Genomic DNA, 13,080 nt, shown 5'->3' with positions numbered 1-13,080 from the left:
GGGAGCTGTTGGGGTTAGCTGTCTGAGGATTCTCACTCCTGGCTTTATGCCTCAGGGCCAGGAACTGGGGAACTCATTAGTGTCCATCCAGAGATGAGCTGGGGGGGCGGGGCTTGAAGCAGTGGCTGATTTGTTAGCCAGAGGCATGGGCAAAGTGGATAGGATTGCCTGTAACTTTAATGAGTTTCTCTCTGGGTGCTGAGGGTTGCCTCTAGACCTGAGCACAGGCCTTCAGGTGTGGAGGGCAGAGCAGAGTTGGGTTGCTGCCAGCTTCCGGACAGTAGGATACATCACAGTATTTCACTTCTTGGCTGCAGGAGATCACAGTGGCATTCCTTGTTCTGCATTGTGTATACTGAAACAAACCCCGTTCAAAAGGAACCATTCTAGTGGGCAGTTGATTATTTATGTGAGTAATTCCAGCTGACCTAAGGAATAGGTCAGGAAATACTTCCTTGGCTACTCTGGGAAGACGACTTGTGGAACCAGCACCTGCCAGTTTAAGGACTCCTGGCAGTCCCTTGTGAGACGTGCACCCTTCTGGTAACAGCAGAGGCCCTGACACATAGCTTTGTTAACAGCTGCATACCTGTTTTATAATCATTAATAAGGACTGTAAATAGCTAGTCATCCCATAATTTCTCTTGAATTATCGTGGTCGTAACAACTGGCTCGTCACTTAAGTACTCAAAACAATCTTTAAAAGTGAGAAGCACCCCATTTTACAAAAGAGGAAACTGAAACTTTCAGGGAGCGGGTGCTTTGCCCAAGGTCACCGAGTGCTATGGCCATGCCCAGCTTTAAACATAGGCAGCTCTTTGTTATTGATTAGTAAAAGGATCCCACATCCTGTCAAACGACGCATATTTAAGTTCATTTAGTCCATCGTAAAATAAAACTTTCAGGAAACTAAATGATGCTGTATTTTGTAGAAAATGAGATAATTGTGTTTCATTGGTAATCAGAATGCTCATTATTACTATATTAAAAAAATGCTAATTAAAATAAATGGTTCCTTAGCTGTTCAGATTGATAAAGATTGTATTTGTATTTATCTGGAGAAATCCTTAGTGTCTGAGACAATTGGTGGGAATGTAAATTGCTACAAGTGGATTAGTGAGCAATTCAGCAGAGTCTTTACCCGTGCCCTTTGGCCTAGTAATCCTACCCTATGTCTATTCAACTCTGTTTTGCATTAAATTTGACACAAATGTATAAATGCAAGGTATTCATTGTAGCATTGTTTATAATAGGAAAAAAAGTCAGGACTTTGAATGTCTCAATTAGTATATATAGTGGAATATGATGTAGTCATTAAAAATGTGGGTCTGTATATGTTGTATACAGCATGAGCCCATTTCATTATATTTGAGTAGTTAATGTGTGTATATTACATATACTATATACCATGTATGTTATATATAATACATAAACACATATACATAAACACAGCATGCGTATGTGTTTGTTGATACCCAGGAAGCACATTATTTATCAAAATGTGGTCTAAAGACAGGCTTGGGGCTCAAGAAATGAATCAGCAGTTAAGAGTGCTTGCTGGTCTTCCAGAGGACCTGAGTTCAATTCCCAGCACCTACATCTGGTGGCTCAACTAACTCCAGTTCCAAGGGATCCAGTGCCTTCTTCTGGCCTCTGTGGACACCCAAACACATATAGCATATACTCATACAGATAACCACACACACACACACACACCCCACCCACCACACACATATAAATAAGTTCTTAATGACAACCTACATTGTGAAAAACTGATGCTTTAAAAATGGAGATTCTTGGGATTTGTGCTAGTTTCTAAGAATCATATGTGTGAATCACAATGTGTAAAAGCTGAAAACCTGTACTTCTATTGAGTTCCTCAATTTAACACAAAGTTTGGCCCAGTCACGACTATCAGTGGATTAAGTATTTGATGGGGCGTTGTTGTTAGAAAAGACTTCTCAAAAGGATCTGGTGTTTTCAGTGGGGCTTCCCTATGATTGGTTGTCAGTGATACCACTGACAGAGACCTGTAGTGAAAGATAAACTGTTCTGACATTTAAAAAAAGACTATTTCCTGTACGAGAGTACATACCCATTCAGTCAACAGTCTCTTTTAAAACGTCTTTGCTACTGTTTAACTTCAGATGACTTGTCAACAAAGCAAAACTAAATAGAACCTACTACACAGAAGGTCACCTTGGCATCTCTCGCTGCATGTGCAGCATAGAGTAAGGGACTTGCAGAACTTGGGATCTGTGTGCAAATGAGCGTCTCTCATGAGGGAAGGGTTGGGTTTGGAAGAGTTAATAGTTAGAATTCATGGTGGCAGCGCGGGGGGGGGGGGGGGGGGGGGAGGTCATAAAGAGCCTTGCTGAGTCAACCACTGAGAAGCAGCTGCTAGAATTGTAGATTATTATTTCCAATCTGTTGAGTGCAAAGAAAGAGAAATGGAGGTGTTCGTGCATTTATTTACTTCATTCGTTTACATTCTACTCTTTCCTGGACACAGATTTCCTAGAATCAATAACTAAGCCAGCTTGATACAGGCATTCTGACACTGCCCATTGTAGCTAGAGTTCATGAGCTTGAATTATTGCTCTTTACAAGGGTGCTAAGTCAGTGTGTGGGCAGAGTGTATCCATGTGTCTTTACTGACTTCTCAGGGTTACCCTGAAGATCTCCACAGTCTCGTCTGAAGCGCCTTGACCCTAACAGCCTTTAGGTTTAACTGGTTGCTCTGGTACGGTCACGGCATTGTGTTGTGGTTTTGTTTTCCCTAGTGAGGCTTTAGTACATACTGCACAATAGAATAAGATGCGCTTTCCTAGATGGACTCCGACTCTAGTCCAGGAAGGCGGCAGAAACACATTGCTTCTCATGCATTCAAGGGAGGTCAGGGAACCAGTTCCCTCCTGTTCATCTTCACGGAGAAGACTGTAAAATGTGATTGCTGTGATTCTTAGGCACGTATCTGCATAACTATGTTGCAAATGCTGACATCATGTTTCTTTTTTCTCAGCTCTAATGGACTGGGATGATTTGTCTCTGCTGGTGTTCGGCATTAACTTTTTGGTTTGTTTTCTACCACGTTGTTCTCTCCTGTGTATCTGGTGCCCTTGAGTGATAATGAGACGACAAAATAGGCAAGGCCTGTCTTCTACCTCACACACTCCTTGCCTCCCCCACAGTGGCTGTAGCGGGGTCCACTGCTGTGTGATGCCCCAGCCGTCAGGGTGCTCCCCGCACTCTTCCTCGCTGTCTTGCCTCCCCCACAGTGGCTGTAGCGGGGTCCACTGCTGTGTGATGCCCCAGCCGTCAGGGTGCTCCCCGCACTCTTCCTCGCTGTCTAACCAGCACCTTTCTCCTCCTGACCCTCCCACGGAGTCACACAGTTGTCCATCACAGTCTCTTCTCTCTTTCCAGTGAAAAGTGAACCCCGCTGCCGTATAGGCCAGTCTCCCTTTTTATTGTAATCCCACACTGGCTCAGAATCCTGTTTCAATAGTTACTTCTTTCCCTGTGCCTTTTACTTTTACATCCGTCAAGTTGACATTCGTAAGACCTTTGAAAGGAGAGAACCAGCCAGAAAGCGGGCTGTGAGCAGCGCGTGCAGGGGAAATAACGCACTTTGAGTTCACCAAAGAGGACAAAGTGTACAAGCAGTGCTCATCGTGCTGGAATGGGCTGGACAACACCGTGGTACAAATCCCCTTCAGAGGTGGTGCTGGAGGCCAGCAGGCGGGTGAGGAATGCAGGCCGGGCTCTTGTCTGCTCAGGGGCCGTCCTGAGGTGCAGATCTGCACCCTCTACGCCCATCCAGGTGCTTCGGGACATGGAAGTAACAGGAAATTTTGGAGCTAGAGGTATGATTGAACTTCTTAAAATGGGCTCATCTTCTAAGAATAACTGTGCCACATAAACGCTAGGCACAGGCTCCATTGTGAAGGAACGAACACATAATCAAGCTGAGGGTGGGTGGGGTGTCCATAGTGCTCTTTGGGATCCCTGTTCAGTCAGCAGACAGCCATGAGGGAGGACCACCGGCTACACCGGTTCGAGGCTGTGCACAGATGTCGTCAGCAAGATGGGACTCCTTCCGTCAATGCCAGCCTCTCAAGGAGAGACAGCGGCCGTCCTCCCAGAACGAGTCATCACTCTGAGTCTGGAGTTAGTGTACCATGTACCCCGAGTACCACGGCTTCTGTGTGCAATACTCGATGCCCTGTTTACCATCTTGATTCTCCCCAAAGGCTCCTGAAGAACCTCACCTTAAGTGTCCGGGGAGAGTTGGCGTTCCACTTCTAGGAACAGCACAACAGGCAATTATACCTCTCACTGCTGTGACAGAGCACCCAGCAAAGACGACTTGAGGAAGGAATGGTTGACGCTGACTACAGTGTGTGCAGCAGGCATGGGGGGGGGGGGGCGTCACACAACATCTGCAGCCGGGAAGGAGAAGATGAACGCTGGGGTTCAGTGCACTTCCCTCTGTTGTTCAGTCTGACACCCCAGCCAAAGGAGTGGTGCCACACACAGGCAGGGGGAGCCCTCCCTCCTCAGTTCAGGCTTTATAGAAACACCTTCGCAGACACACTCAGAAGTGTGTTTCCATGGCGATTCTTAATCGCATCAAGTTGACAATGGAAAGCAGAGTAATTAACATCAAATTTCCACTTAGATAATAAATAAGAACTAAGGGAAAGACTTTCTACGTTTATTAATTTAGTGTGTGTGTGTGTGTGTGTGTGCATGCGCACACACACACCCATGGGTGTCACAGACTCTTGTGGAGGTCAGAGGACACTGTTCAGGAGTTGATTCTCTTCTACCATGTGAGTCCTGAGGATCAAATTCAGACTTGGAAGCAGATGCCTTGACCCACTCACATCTCACCGGCCCAACAAAAAGTTTTAAAACCAATTTATTTCCTAGGGATGCTGGCTGATACTAGAAGAAACACTTAAGGCATGGCCTTACTTTCTGCTCATCTTACTGCTTCAGGAAGCTAAAACTCGGTGGCCGTGACTGCTAAGTCATGAGAGAAGGCTGAGAAAATGTTTGTGCCTTGGGTTAGGAACTTAAAAGTCTCCACCATAGGAGTGAGAGTACAACTCTTCCACAGACACATGAGCAGAGAACTCAGCACTCAGAGGTTGAGGCAGGAGGATGATGAGCTCAGAATCAGTGATATCTGCAAAGCAGGACTGTCTCACCCCCCCTCCCCAGATCATCTCAAGTCTTGAAACCATGGTCAAGTACCCCTCTAGCTGCCGGATAATAACCGTCTCCCCCAGAGGAACAAGCAGCCTTTCATCTTGAACTTAACAGCTTTACAACTTCTCCAAGTAAATGTGTAGACAACCCGAGGTTTTATAGCTGCAACACTTAGGAAAAGAAACAGCACTGGATAAAATTGCTTGCTGCCCGAGTGTGAAGCTATTGAAGAACTTTAAGTTGGGCTTTGGTCCTGGTCTGGGAACTTAGCCTTCTTTCTAAAACGTTCCACCTCCCCTACTCTGTGCAGACTGCTTATGCTCAGCAATGCGGTTTATGCTGAATGCCCTCTTCGGGGGTACGGAATTGTGGTATGTGCGCCAGCCATAACCCAGACCTTGGACAGTAAGTGTCTAATGAGCGTCCTTAGCTGGGCACAAGTCAGTGTGGCCGAATCAAGTACACGGGGTTGTCCCCTAGGGGAAGGAAGCTCAGTCCTTGTTTCCTCCAGATCTGACCCTGCGCATCTTCTTCCCTTTGTGGACCTTGCCTCCCATCCCTTTGCTGTAACCCATCGTAGCCATGAACACACTTGTGAGCTGAGCCCTTGGAATCCTTTTGTGAGTCACTGACTGCGGAGCAGGGGTGAGATGGGGGGGGTCTCCCTGTTTGGAAGATAGTCTGAAAGGGGCTAATATTCCACAGCTGTCTCTTCCTTTTAGAATCAGCCACTTGTTGACACAAATTAGGACAAAAGACTCCTGCAAAGAGTCTCTGCTAAGCATCCGAGAAGCAAACATAGTATGGCAACAACACACAAAACCAGACACACATGAAAGACCGCCACACCAGTCAGCACTTGAGAGCGCAAAGATTTCAGGGAGACACAGGGAAGCGAGTCTGGCCCTGATGGCTGTCGCCTCAAGGGGATGTGTGCTGTATTCATCAACAGCTCAGAGGAGAGAGACTGATGAGAGAGAGAAGAGAGAGGCTGAAAACCAGAGCCAAGTGTTTGGTTTTGATATGTTCATTGTTTGTGCTGTTGGACAGGCAAAAACGAAGAGGATGTGTTTAAGAGGAAGATGCAGGTGTACATCTCAGAAGCTCGCGTATGATTGGACCTGCGGATACAGCATGATGATAAGGCATAGGTCCAGCATGTGTAAGGCCCTGGGTTCAAGGCCCAGCACTGAAAGCACACGACAAAGCAACAGAAAAGCCCACGGAACACCAAAGAGCTTTACCCTAGAAATAGATGGGTCAGAGTAAATTAAGCCTTATGAAGTTGCAACCTGAATCAAGCCAACTGAATTATTGATTAGATTAATGTGACCTACACATCCCCACTCTCTCCTCCCACTAGGAAATACCATGATTCCTCATTGTAGGAAATTGAGTATAAAATGTGTCACACACAATTCTAGAATTATGTGAGAATTACAAATTCTGAGAATCGTTGAGGGAGAAAATGGAATTAAAACAGATTCACATAGCCAGGCATGGTGATGCATGCTGTATTCCCAGGATTTGAGAAGTTGAGGCCGGAGAATCAAGAGTTCTAGACCAGCCTGGGCTGCATGCCAAGCTCCAGGCCATGCTAGGCTGTACATCCAGACCCTGACTCAAAACAACCAAAAAGCAGCTGATCCACAGATGCCCCAGCTGTTTGTGTTATAAGATTTGAGTGAGGTCACATGGAGAATTTCAGGAGAATATGATTTTTTTGTTTCATTTTCTGAAGTTTTTTTTAAAGTCCTTGGGGGCAAGAGAGAAGGCTCAATGTTTAAGAGCACTTGGTGCTCTCGCAGAGGACTAGAGTTCAGTTCCCAACACCTGCATTAGGAGACTCACAACCACCTGTCACTCCAGCTGGGGGGGCGGTCCTATGCCCTCTTCTGGCCTCTGTGGAGATCTACAGACACATGCGCGCACACACACACACACACGCATGCACGCATGCATGTACACCTACATACATATACACATGTACACACACCTTAAGAAAATAAGTCCCCTGGGGCCATGTATGTTGGCACACAGCTGTAACCCCAACACTCAGGAGGATATAGAGCTGAGGCTGATCTGGGCTACAAAGTGAGTCCCGTGTCAGCCTGGATGATATGTTGAGACCCTGGTACAAAATCAAAACAAAACTGGACAACACCATGGAAATCAGTTCCCAGAAAAGCTAAAACAGCCACAGGAGCCATCTCAACCTCTCCTGGGCATATTTCCATGTCCCTGCTTCAGAGATACCTGCATAGACATGTTCACTGTGGCTCTGATCACAATCTGGGAAATGGAACCAGCCTAGTTGTCCATCAACTGATAATGAAATACATACCATGAAATTTTTTTTCAATAAGCAAGCATAGAATTATGAGATTTGAAGGAAAATAGATGGATCTAGAGAACAGTATACCAAGTGTAGTAACCCAGCTCCAGAAAGACAAATGCTGCTTGTTCTCCTTCATAGGCAGATCCTAGCTACAGGGTTCAGGGTAGTGTGCTTAACACTGAATGAGGCCAGGAAGGGGCCGTTTGAGTTGGGGAGGGGTATAGCAGACCACAGGAGAGGTGAGATACGGCGGTGGAACACTCCGGGCAGAGGGTCTAAACGGAAGGGGTGGGAGGACAGGAGGGAGAGAGAGGTGACTGAAACTAAGAATATGTGGAAAGGCCGAGCAGCATTGGTGGCGCCTTTAATCCCAGCACTTGAGAGGCAGAGACAGTTGGATCTCTGTGAGTTCAAGGCCAGCCTGGGCTACAGAGTGAGTTCCAGGACAGCCAGGGCTACACAGAGAAACCCTGTCTTGGGAAAAAAAGAAAAGAACATGTGAAAAAGCCATACAGAGACATACTATTTTATACATTTATTGAAAATCTAAAGACAAAACATTGGGTCCACAGATAAGCCAATTAATTATTAGTATTATCAGAGATGGACTTAAAACTAGGCTTGATTAATGAATCGTGAGAACCATGCATGCACGTGTGTGTGTTTGTGTGTGTGTTACACAGGTATGCATATTCACGTGTATGCACATGTGCTCTATGGAGCACAAGTTGACATCTGGTGTCTCGGATGTCTTTTATTGCTCTCCAACTTATATTTTGAAGCAGAGTCTCTCACTGAACCTAGAGCTCACCAGTTGGCTAGACTAACTGGCCAGCAAGCTCCAGTTCCCCTTTACTTTACCACCTCTTCCCCAAACTGTATCTGCCAGGAGTTATACTACGCAAATAGAAACCATAAAGGAGTCAGTGTGCTATACTGCCGTTTTCCCATTGTACTTTAAAGCGAATAAGATTGTCACTCGAGGGCCAGGGAGCAGGCACAGCAGGTGAAGCCAATCCTGATGAGTCTGTTCCCTGAGACCCACCTGAGAGAAGGAGAGAACCGACGGCAGGCTGTCCTCTGCTCTCCACACATACACCACGGTGTGTGCCTAGACACGTGTACACACAACAAATAAATAACTGCAATATAAAACGTTATCACGGAGATATTTTATAATAATAAAGACCAAGGTCAATCTGTTATGAAGAGAGGACAATTAATTATAAAACACGTGACCTAACAGCAAAGTCTCAAAATAGATGCGGTAAAAACTGACAGAGCTGAAGGGAGAAAGCAGTAACTCTGACAATGAGAACAGACGTCAATAGCTCACTCTCAGTGATGGCTGCAGTAAGTTCTCAGGAGACCAATGTTCGCTCCAGAGTTCAGAAGGTGAGGCTTTAGTTCCCTGGGACGCATGTAACAAGTCTCACAAACTCTTAGAACAACACAGTGCGTGTTCTCACAGCTCTTACAACCTGAAATCTAAGGCTCTAAATCTTTCTTGAGTCTTGACATCTAGTGGCGTTGGCATGTTGCTCTCCTGGTGGCCGGGTGTGGCTGTCCCCAACGCTCCTTCGTTTAAAGCCTGTTTTGTCTGCCTCGGTGTAGCACTGGGGTCCCCAGGCTTGCTGTCTGTGTGACATTTCTCTTCCTACGCTTTTGCTTTCAACTTGATTCTTTGTCTTTCAATCTGAAATGTGTAACATGTCAAGATCTTGCAGCTGGATGCTGCTACATTTCTAGTCTGCCAACTCAGCCTCTGGGTAAATTAATAATTCATATTTGATATTATTAATACAGTTGGACTTAGCATTGCCAGTCTCGTGTTTTTTTGTTTCATTTGTCCCTCATTATTTCTACGTTCAAATGAATGTTGTCTGGGACTAGAGAGATAGCTCTGCGGTTAGAGCACTGGCTGCTCTTCCAGAGGACCTGAGTTCAATTCCCAGCACCCACATGGAAGCTCACAACCATCTGTAACTCTAGTTCCAGGGGATCCAATGTTCTCTTCTAGCCTCTGTGGGCACTTTAAGCACATGGTACACAGATACACATGCCAGCAAAACACCCATACATATAACAAAAAATTGTAAATCTTAAAAAAAAAAAGGGGGGGGTCATTGCCTATTATGTGTTTACAGTTATTTAATGACTCTCTCCGTCTGTGTTTCAGTGGTTGCCCTGGACATCACCGTATACATTTTAGCCTATCAGAGCCGCTGTCACGTGTGTACTAGCCTGACCCCATGGAGAGGGGAAACTGCTCCCATATTCTCTGTCTTCTCTTCTCCGTGCTGTTGTGGTTATACATACTTTGCTTTTCATGCGCTACAAAATCAAGAAAACATTGTCGGAATTGTTAGTCATGTAACTGTGTGTGTGTTACTGATTTAAAAACAATGTCTATAAGGTATGAATTTATATTTAGTGCTTCTTCTATTTGGCTCTCTTGTTTCTCATCTTGTGCCCTTGGCTTGTTCTCGTGGATTGGAGTTTCTATCTGGGTCATTTCTTTACGGCCATACCCTAACCCAAGCTGTCCCTCTGTGCTGTGACTGCCGCCACATTGCATTGCTCGAGGTTACAGGCTCAGAAACACGCACACATGTACGTGTATGGAGTTTTGTGGACTTGGCTTGGTAAGTCAGCTAAAAGAACAAAGAAGAGTTCTTTGTCTACACCGGAATATAGTTCTAATTTCACCCACACTTTGCGTGCTTTCAGATACATTCAAATTTAATGTGAGTTTATTTTATTTTAGCCTGATGAACTTCATTTAATGTTTTTCTGCTCGCTCTCTCAATTCTTTGAGAAGTTCATACAACAATACAACATATTTTGATCATATTCACCCTCTATTCCTTCCTTTAACTCCTCCAAGATCTACCCTTGCTACAACCCCTGCCCTAATAAGTGAGAACACTTTTTTTTAAAAAAAAAAAAAAAGGTTATTTTATTTTTAATTATGTGTATCTTAGTCAGTGTTCCATTGCTGTAAAGAGACACCATAACCAAGGCAATTCTTATAAAAGAAAGCATTTAATTGGGGCTGGCTTACAGTTCAGAGGTTCAGTCCATTATCGTCATGGTGGGAAGCATGGCAGCATGCAGGCAGACATGGTGCTGGAGAAGGAGTCAAGAGTTCTACCTCCAGATCAGCAGGCAGCAGAAAGACACAGAGAGAGAGCCTGGGCCTGGACTGAACATTTAAAAACGAAAAAGCCCAACCCCAGTGACACTGTTCTTCCAAGAAGGCCACATCTCTTAATCCTATCAAATCATGTTTCTCTCTGTGAACCCCTTGGGGGCCATTTTCATTTAAACTACCACAGTGTGTGTGCATGTGTGTCTGTGCAGGTGTAGCCTGCGGAGACCGAGGTGTTGGATCCCCTGGAGCTAGAGTGTCTGTGCAGGTGTGGCCCGCAGAGACCCAGGTGTTGGATCCCCTGGAGTCGGAGTGTCTGTGCAGGTGTAGCCCACGGAGACCCAGGTGTTGGATCCCCTGGAGCTGGAGTGTCTGTGCAGGTGTAGCCTGCAGAGACTGAGGTCTTAGATCCCCTGGAGCCGGAGTTATAGGCGAGCTGTTCAGTGCGGGTTATGGATTGAAATGGCCTCTGCGAATGCAGTACATGCTCTTAACTGCTGAGCCATCTCCAAGTCCCAACCAGGGGAGCAGTTTTTACCTCTCACTTTGCTTGGCTCCTTGGTGAGCTACCTAGTCACTGTTTTAGCTGCTGCTCTTAGTGGAGCCATTGTTTTCTAGAGCTTCCTTAGGCTTGCACTCTCTTACACGATGTTTAAAAAAAGCCAGTTACTCGGAGGGGGTGAAAGTGAATAGCCACCCAATTGCTGAATGCTTAGGACAGCTCCCAGAGTGTCTACATCAGTGCGACCCTTTAATATAGTTCCTCATATTGTGGTGACCCCCAATCATAAACGTAGTGCTACTTCATAACTGTAATTTTGCTACTGTTAGGAATCCTAATGTAAATATCTGATATGTGACCCTGTGGGTCATGACCCACATATTGAGAACCACTGGGCTAAAGGCTATGTTTAGTATTTTTTACTAGTTGTGCTTATTTTCTGAGGAGGGATCCTCAGAGTGCCTCATGCTGCCACCCCAGAAGAAGAAGCATCGTTTGTTTGAGTTTAGAAGAAAAACCCCCATCATCTCTTGGGTTTGGAAGTGGCCGGTGGCCTCCTATGAGACCAATGTACATATGTCCATGTATAGATATATACTTTTGTGACACCATCACTGACCAGGCCTCAAATGCTGACCATCTGAACATCCTTTTTGGAAAAAAACAAACAAGACAAAAATGATAGCGATATGACTGCTTTGCTGGGATGGGGCTATGTAACCAGAAATATTTCATTGGGATTAGACTTAAGGATATAGTGCTGGGACCCAGAAGTATTACAAGAGCTTGGATTGAAGGTAAACATGAGAACAGTAGTATGTGGGCTCTTAAATGGTTTTAGTGGTGAATTATCTCACTGCCCAAGACATTGCTAAAGTTTATGTCTAAAGCATAGAGTGCCTGGAATAAAAACAAAACAAGGCTAGTCCCAGCATAACAGCTTATGACTAACAGTAAACAAATGAGCCAGACACAAATAATAAAACCCCACTTACTCAACACTGCTTTCTATTACAAGGTCTCTTGATGCCTTCTAGGGCGAAGGCCTCGGAGCAGCCATCAGCTTGTTGGCAGTCACTAAGCTCTGGGCTCTGTAACTGCTTATGAAGGCTGTCACACAAAAATGTGTCGTGGATGACTTCCTCTCTGCCCTTCAACAGGCACTTCCTTCATTAGTTACTTTAACCCCATCACGAAATGTTGTTGGCTGTAGGCATCATTAGAACAAAAGCAGGTACTCAAAATAGAGATGTCCAGAAAGACAATGCAGCTCTATGCAGCTACTCCATAATAAACATACACAATATCATGAAATCACAAAAGCATCATCATTTTTGTAAGCTTTGTTTGGTGGTTGGTGGCCAGTGCTTTAGAAAGGAAAAAAAATGCATTTAAGCCAAGCATGGGACATTCTTTTTTTTTTTTTTTTTTTTTTTTTTTTGATTTTTCGAGACAGGGTTTCTCTGTGTAGCTTTGCGCCTTTCCTGGAGCTCACTTGGTAGCCCAAGCTGGCCTCGAACTCACAGAGATCCGCCTGGCTCTGCCTCCCGAGTGCTGGGATTAAAGGCGTGCGCCACCAACGCCCGGCTGCATGGGACATTCTTATGTGTAACTTCAACATTTGGAATGCTGGGGCAGGAGTAGTCAAATGAGTTTGAGGCCAGCCTATGCTACATAGTAAGTTCCAGGCCAGCCTAGGCTATGGTGTGGACTCTGTCTCAAATAGAAAGAGAAAAAAGCCTAGTCCTGAAGTAGTTTCTTATAGAAACTCACGACTAGAAGTTAAAATTAATTGGCTGAGAGGAAATGGGAGACTGCAATGATGTATTTTCTTGCTAAAATTAATTAGATTGCTATAAGAAATCTGCATAT

At 45.2% G+C, this 13,080-nt stretch overlaps 1 protein-coding gene across 2 annotated transcripts in view; it reads left to right on the top strand.

Annotated features, from left to right (window-relative positions):
• Positions 1–13,080, top strand: part of Hycc1 (hyccin PI4KA lipid kinase complex subunit 1) — an 88,293-nt gene that overhangs the window by 64,731 nt on the left and 10,482 nt on the right. The window lies entirely within an intron of this gene.

The sequence above is a fragment of the Peromyscus maniculatus genome, chromosome 3, assembly GCF_049852395.1.
Source record: "Peromyscus maniculatus bairdii isolate BWxNUB_F1_BW_parent chromosome 3, HU_Pman_BW_mat_3.1, whole genome shotgun sequence".
Taxonomy (NCBI): Eukaryota; Metazoa; Chordata; class Mammalia; order Rodentia; family Cricetidae; genus Peromyscus; species Peromyscus maniculatus.
The sequence above is the reverse complement of the archived record's forward strand: the minus strand, read 5'-3'. Positions and strand labels throughout refer to the sequence as shown.